The following is an 8,121-nucleotide window of genomic DNA, read 5'->3' on the forward strand; positions in this document are numbered from 1 at the left end:
AATAAGAACTCTCAATTCAAAAGGTGATTCCAGCTGCTAGTTATGGAGAAAAATAACTACAAGTGAATTTCAATAGTAACTTTTCTTATAAGCTCACCTGATATAATAATCCCCAATATTTCTGCACAACACCAAGATCTAGACATTGAAGGAAGGAAAAATTGCATTGATATCTTCCCATTTATTTAAGTACAATAATGGAGCTTTTGCTATTTTTGGATCACAGCTTCTACCCTTGCCAACCAAGCAATTGAATGGGCATGATTTCAAGTGCAAGTCATACTAAATGTAATAATTCCAAATGCAGACAGATTTCCAGGATCAGCGTATTTGCATCTTTATGCATAGATCTGAAAACTTAAAGAAATCTAAAACATTGGTAAGATATGTCCTACCTTCCTGAATCAATACCAACTCACTAATTTTATCCTGCCCCAGCAATTTATTCATCATTAAAGCCTTGGACATTTTTCCCACAATTTAACAAAGAGGTCAGAAGGTTGCAGTTCATGTATTCATTCCTAGCCATGTTTCCTCAGAAGTGGTGACCACTGATGGAATTTCTGCTCCCAGAAATGACGAGCTTGTAACCAGGAAGGGCACTTAATTAAGAAAATGACGGTGTACCTAAATCCCACTGTAAAAGCAGCAGCCCACATGGACTTCCTAGTATCTAGTCTATTGCATTCACTGCTCACAATGTGGTCTCCTCTACATTGGGGAAACAAAGCGTGGAGGTGGTGACCGCTTCACAGAACATCTACGGTCTGTTCACAAAAAAGACCCTGAACTACCTGTTGTCTGCCACTTTAGTGCACCAACCTGCTCCCTGGCCAACATCTCTGTCTCTGGCTTGCTGCAGTGTTCCAGAAAGCCCAACGCAAGCTTGAGGAACAACACTTCATTTTCCGCTTGGGGACCCTACAGCCCTCCAGATTCAATATTGAGTTTGATCATTTTAGGGCCTAAACTCTCCCAAGTCTCAGCCCTCTACCCCACACACCAGACCTTGTTACCACATAGCTTGCCAGTACACACCCCCTGTTGTTAGTCACTAACAGTCCTCATTTACAACAATTCACCCTCCCAGCCTGATCTTTATCAACTCTTTTGTCTCTCCAACTGCCTTTTTCTCTCTCTTTGGGCTCCATCATATCATTTATTCCCTACCCCACCCATCTCCCTATTTTCTTCATATAAACTGATATTTTCTCAGCCACCATCAGTTCTGAAGAAGGGTCACTAGACCCGAAACGTTAACTCCACTTTTTCCTTCACAGATGCTGCCAGACCTGCTAGGCTTTTCCAGCTCTACAGCACCTGTTAGAGCCATTAAAATTGCTCTCTTAGTGTTTATAGGGATTCATCCCTCTCTTATGTCCCACTGTCAACTCAAGCAGCTCTCCCACTATGTCAATGACAAAAACCATCACAAAATAATGATTTTGTGGTTCTACCACTTCCCTATTCTTGAGCATGATCTGTCATTGTTAAATGTGAATCGTTACTCTATCCAGTCTTACTTCTGATACACTTAAAGAAGTCTTTGTATTTGTCTACTACAAAATCATGACTGATGTTGATATTTTTGAACCATAACATTATAAGTTGCTGCACAGAAAAAGGCCATTCAGCTGATTGTGTATGTGCCATATAAATAAACTAAGCATTCTAATTCCATTTCCCAGAACCTAGCCCATAGTCTTGCAGATACGGGTTTCTTTTAAAAGAGTTTCTGCCATTGAACTGGATAGCACATTCCAGACCACTCTCAACCCTTTCAGTGAGAAAGGTTTTCCTCATGAACCCTCCAATCCTTCTAACAATCATCTCAAATCTGTGCCACTTGTGCTCTCCACTAGGGGAAACATGTCTTCCGTGTACCCTATTCCCAAGCCACTTACTATTTTGTACACATTGATTGAGTCACCCCTCAGCTTCATCTGCTCTAGGGAAACAACTCTAGCCTATCCAATCGTTCCTCATATCTGTAATTTTCAAGCCACAGAAACAATGTTGTAAATCTCCTCTGTACTTTTTCTAGACCAATGATATACCTCCTGTAAAATAGTGACCAGAACTGTACATAAAATTCCAGCTGTGGTCTAAATGGTGTCTTATATAGTTCCAGCATTACATCCCTGCTTTAGTGTTCTCTACATCACCCAGTGAAACAAAACATTCTATGTGTCTTCTTTACTATGCTTTCAACCTGACCTGCCAATTTCAGGTACCCGAGGACAAGGTCTCATTCCTGTACCCCACTGAATACCCTCCTTTTTTTTGTATATTCCCCTGGTCTGTTTACCCTCCCTAAATGCACAACCTCACACTTCCGCAGAGTTCCATTTGGCACTTTTCTGCCTTACTCAACCACACCATTGATATCATCCTGCTATCAACAGCCATCATCTTCACTATCACTCACCTGGCTAATTTTTTGTATCATGTGCAAATTTCACAAAAGTTCCTCCCATATTTTAGACTACGTTATTAATATACACCACAAATACCAAGGAACCTAAAATGAGGCCTGTAGAACTGTGAAAGATGGTGAGGGGCTTGGAGGAGAACTTGCAGGTGGCAGGGCACTCACTTATCTGCTACCCTTGTCCTTTTTGATGGAAGTGACCATTGGTTTTGAGGGTGCTTTCTGAGGATCTTTGGTGAATTTCTGCAGTGCGTCTTGTAGATAGTACACACTGCTGCTACTGAGTGTCGATAGTGAAGGGAGTGGATGCAGTGCCAAGCAAGCGGGCTGCTTTGTCCTGGATGGTGCCAAGATTCTTGATGGTTGGTGGAGCTTCAGCCATCCAGGCAAGTGGGGAGTATTCCATCACAGTCTTGACTTGAGCCTTGTAGATAATGGACAGACTTAGAGGAGTCAGGAAGTGAGTTACTTGCCGCAGTACTTCTAGCCTCTGACCTGTTCTTGCAATCACTGTGTTTATGTGGCGAGTCCAGTTGAATTTCTGGTCATTGGCAACCCCCAAGATGTTGATAGTGGGGGATTCAGTGATGTTAACACCACTGAATCTCAAGGGGCAGTGATATGTCATATCTTTTATTGATGATGGTCATAGCCTGGCATTTGTGCAGCATGAATGTTACTCGACGTTGTTGACTTGCTCACCGAGCTGGCTTGTTCTCGTTCAGATGTTTTGTCACCATGCTAGGTGACATCATCAGTGGAGCCTCTGGAGGCTCCATGGATGATATCATCTAGCATGGTGATAAAACATCTGAATGAGAACAAGCCAGCTCAGCGAGCAAGTCAACAACCTCATCCACAACCCAAGCTACAGATCTTTGCCAAACTTTGAATGTTACTTGACTTTGCCAGCCCAGGCCTGGATATTGTCCAGATTTTATTGCATTTGAACATGGACTGCTTCAGTATTGAGGAGTCATGAATGGTGCTGAACATTGTGTAATCATCGGTGACATCCCCACTTCTGACTTATGAGAGAGGGGAGGTCATTATGAAGCAACTTCTGAAGATGTTTGGCCTAGGACACCCATACCCCAAGGAAGTCCTGCAGCTGAGATGACTGACCTCCAACAACCACAACCATCTTCCTACATGCCAGGTATGACTCCGACCATTGGAGCATTTTCATCCGGTGCATATTGATTCCATTTTGTTAGGGCACATTGATGTCACATTCAGTCTAATGTAGCCTTGATGTCTAGGGCTATCACTCTCACTTCACCTCTGGAATTCAACTCTTTTGTTCATGTTTGAACAAAGGCTAATGAGATCAGGAGCTAAGCGGCCTTGTTGTAACCCAAACTGGGCATTACAGAGCAGGTGCTGTTTGATAGCACTATCGATGATGCCTTCAATCACTTTGTTGATGATCAAGAGTAGACTGATGAGGCTTAAATTGGCTGGGTTGGATGTCTTTTTTATATAGAGGATATACTTTGCCTTCATCAGGTTGATGCTTCATTTTCAAATATGCCTGGTGGTGTACCTGACATTCTTCCTGCACTCTCCATTTATCCCCTGGCTTGATGGTAATGATTAAGTGTGGGATGCCAGGCCATGAGGTTACAGATTGTGGTGGAGTACAATTTGGCTGCTATTGGTGGCCCACACTGCCTCATTAATGCCCAGTCTTAAGTTGCTAGATCTGTTCAAAGTCTGTCCTATCTAGTACAGTGATAATGCCTCACAATAAAGGGGGGTATTTTGAATGTGAGGGCAGGACTTCATTTCCACTAGGGCTGTTTGGTGGTCACGCTTACTGATGCTGTCATGGACAGACGCATGTGCGATCAACAGACTGGTAATGATGAGGACAAGTGTATTTTTTCCCTCTGGTTAGTTCCCTCACCCCCTGCCGCAGACCTAATCTAGCAACTATGACCCTTAGGACCTGAGATAACAAGGTATAGAGCTGGATGAACACAGCAAGCCAGGCTGCATCAGAGGAGCAGGAAAGTTGATGTTTTGGGTCAGGACACACTTCAGAAAATTTTACCAGCTTTTCTGAAGAAGAGTCCCAACCCAAAATATCAACTTTCCTGCTCCTCTGATGCTGCCTAGCCTGCTGTGTTTCTCCAGTTCTTTAATTCCAAAATTTCTTTTAAGTGAATTCAAATTCCACAGCCCATCCTGACGAAGTTTGAATTCAGGTCCACAGAACATTAGTTAGTTTCAGGATTAACTGTTTAGCAACAATATTACTAGGCCATCACCTCCCCTGTTGTATCCCATGGGTTTAATTGTTCTGAATAGTCTTCTGTGTAAGACCTTGTCAAATGTTTTACTAAAATCCATGCAGACAACCCTCATAAATCCTCTTTGCTGCTTCCTCAAAAAACTAAATTAATACATGATCTTGCCTTAACAAAACTATATTCCCTATCCCTGATTAATCCTTCCCTTTTCAAATAACAGTTAATCCTATCTCTCAATATTGAACCTAGTAATTTGCCAACCACTGAAATCAAACCGACTGGTCTATACTTATTTGGTCTATCGTCTGTTCCCTTTTTGAATAATGTTATAGCGTTAATAGATCTCCTGCCCTCTGATTCCCTGCTTGTATATAACGAGAATTGGAAACCGCCCTTCAGAATATCCATTATTTCCTCCATGGTTTCCTTTAACACTTAGGATACAATTCTACCATCCCTGATGATATATTCACCTTCAAGGAGGTCAATACTTACCTTCTCATTATACTTTTTAAAACCAATATTTCATGTTACTCTCCTTTATTAAAATAGAGATAATGCTCGTTTAAAACCCTGTCTTTCTATATCCGCTACGTCTACGCACAAGTTACTGTGCAAATCTCTGATCGACTCAACCCTTTCATTTTCTTAGTTTTTTTTGTTCTTATATACGTTAGGATTTTCATTAATTTTACCAGTTTTTTTGTATCCTCTCTTTGCTTTCATACTTTTTCACTTCACCCCATTCTTTCTAAATTTCTCTAAGCTTCCGAAAATATTACTTCAAATACTTCCTAATATATAAACACTCTTTTTGTGCTTTATCCTGCCCTGAATGCTTTTCAACAGCAGGGGGCTCTATATTTGGCAGTTTCGTGCCTTTCGTTTGTGGGGACATGTCTGCACTGTAGAATTTTGCTTTTGAATGCCTCATGTTAATTTGCTACTGACTTTAATCCAAGCAATTGAAACCAATCCCACTTTTGCCAGATCATCTATCCACTTTGCCTTCCCCCAGTTTAGAACTTTTACTCCTGTTGTATCATTGTTCCTTTCTACAATGATGCTAAAATTAACTGTATTACGATCGCTATCTCTAAAATAGTTGCTTATTGCGACTTCATCCACCTGTCCAACTTCATTTCCTAAGACCAGGACTGGAATTCTATTCCCTCAATGGGATCATTACATACTGGCTAAAAAAGAAGTTCTCTTGAATGCAGTTCAAGAATTTTTTGACCCCTGTGCCTTTTACTCTGTTTGTTTCCCAATTGATTTGAATAGTTGCCCGCTTGTTTTTTGCGCTCAGAAATTTACCTACATATTTGCTTCACTAATTCTCTCCCACTTTTTGGAGGTCTATAATACACTCCTAGCAATGTGGCTGTCTCTTTTTTGTTTCTGGACTCAACCCGTATAATCTTGTTTGATGTTTCATTCAGAATACCATCCCTCCTCACAGCTCTGACTTATTCTTTAACCAATAATGCAACAACCCCACCATATTTTTTATCCACTCTATGCTGCCTAAAAACACTATGTCTAGAGGTATTGAGCTGTTATCCTTGCCCCTCTTTAAGCTAAATTCCTATTTTGGCAAGGATAGCACAGTGCCATGCATCTATCTTTATCACCAGCTTTATTAATACAGCCGATTTTCTGTGCTGTGCATGTTTCAAATTCTGCTTCCTCTGTTTTTCGAGTCATTCAATATGTTTCTACCTGCTGTTCCATGCTCTAAATTTTATCTGAGGTTTCCATCCCCCTGTTAATCTCGTTTGGATCCTCCCCACAGAATGAGCAAATCCCCCTGCAAGGATATTTATCCTGGTCCTCGTTCAGTTGTCATCTGTCTGTCTTGAGTGTACAAGCCCCATTTCTCCAAAACTGGCCCCAATGTCCTTGATTTAAGGATAAGATTGATAGAGTACTTGGTAAAATTTAACTTACTAGAGACGCCAAAATTAATTTCTAAATTAATGATCATATTTAACAAACCTTGTTGAAACTTCTTGAGAAACTGACTCAGGTAGTAGACATGACAATGTTTTTGGATGAAGTTTATATGGACATCTGAGGAAGGTTCTGAGGAAGGGTCACCAGACCCGAAACGTTAACTCTGTTTTCTCCTTCGCAGATGCTGCCACACCTGCTGACTTTTTCCAGCAACCTTGCTTTTGTTCCTGATTTACAGCATCTGCAGTTCTTTCAGTTTTAATATGGACATCCTTAGGCATTGGTTAGCTCAGTTGGCTGGGTGGATGGTTTGCAATACAGATTGACACAAACAGCACAGATTCAATTCCTGTACTAGGTGACATCACCATCATGGTCCGACCTGCTCAATCTCACCCCTCACCTAATGTATGGTGACCCTCAGGTTAAACTCACCATCAGTTGTCTTTCTCTCTAATGAGAGAACAGCCCTATGGTTCTCAGGGACTATGGCAACTCCCCCAGTGTGGACTTCATAACACCATTAAATTAAGAGACTGTTAACTAAAAGTAAAGCTCATGTAATTATGTCCTTATGTAAATAAATGAGCAGAAATGTACTGCTGAGGCTGTATAAGGCTCTAGTCAGATTGTATTTTTAATATTGTGAGCAGCTTTGTGCCCTGCATCTAAGGAAGGATACATTGGCCTGGGATGGGGTCACGGGGACATTTACAAGAATGATCCCAGGAATGAAGGGCTTGTCATACAAGGAGCGGTTTAGGGCTCTGGGTCTGTACTCAACGTTGTTTAAAAGGATGAGTGTGGATCTGATTGAAACTTGCAGGATACTAAGAAGCCTGAATAGAGTGGATGTGGAGAAGATGTTTCCACCGGTAGGAGAGACTAGGACCTGGAGCCACATCCTCAGGGTGAAGAAATGATCTTTTAGAACGAAGATGAGGAGGAGTTTCTTTAGCCAGAGCTTGGTGACTCTGTGGAATTCAATGCTGCAGCAGGTTGTGGAGGCCAAGTGATTTAGTGTATTTAAGACAGAGGTAGATAGGTTCTTGATTGGTAAGGGAATCACATGTCACATGGAGAAGGCAAGAGAACAGGGTTGAGAAATATATCAGCCATGTTCAAATGGCAGAGCAGACTCGATGGTCTGCATAGTTTAATTCTGCTCCTATTTTTTATAGACTTATGATCTTATTGACCTTATCAGGAGGTTAGGTGCTAGAAGACAGAGAGTAGGAATAATGAGCCAATTTGGAAGGAAGTGACTAAGGAGATCTCTCATGAATTTATGCTTAGGACCTTTATGTTTTCACTATGTTGGTTAATAAATTAGAGTAGCATGTATCCAAGGTTATCAATAACATAAACATTGTAACATAGTAAATAGCGTAGATCGAAGTATAACATTATGTGAGTGGCCAAAACTGGGATTTTAACAGCATAAGGTATTTTGGATCAAAAACAGATAGTTTCAAAATG

The sequence above is a fragment of the Stegostoma tigrinum genome, chromosome 5, assembly GCF_030684315.1.
Source record: "Stegostoma tigrinum isolate sSteTig4 chromosome 5, sSteTig4.hap1, whole genome shotgun sequence".
NCBI classification, from domain to species: Eukaryota; Metazoa; Chordata; class Chondrichthyes; order Orectolobiformes; family Stegostomatidae; genus Stegostoma; species Stegostoma tigrinum.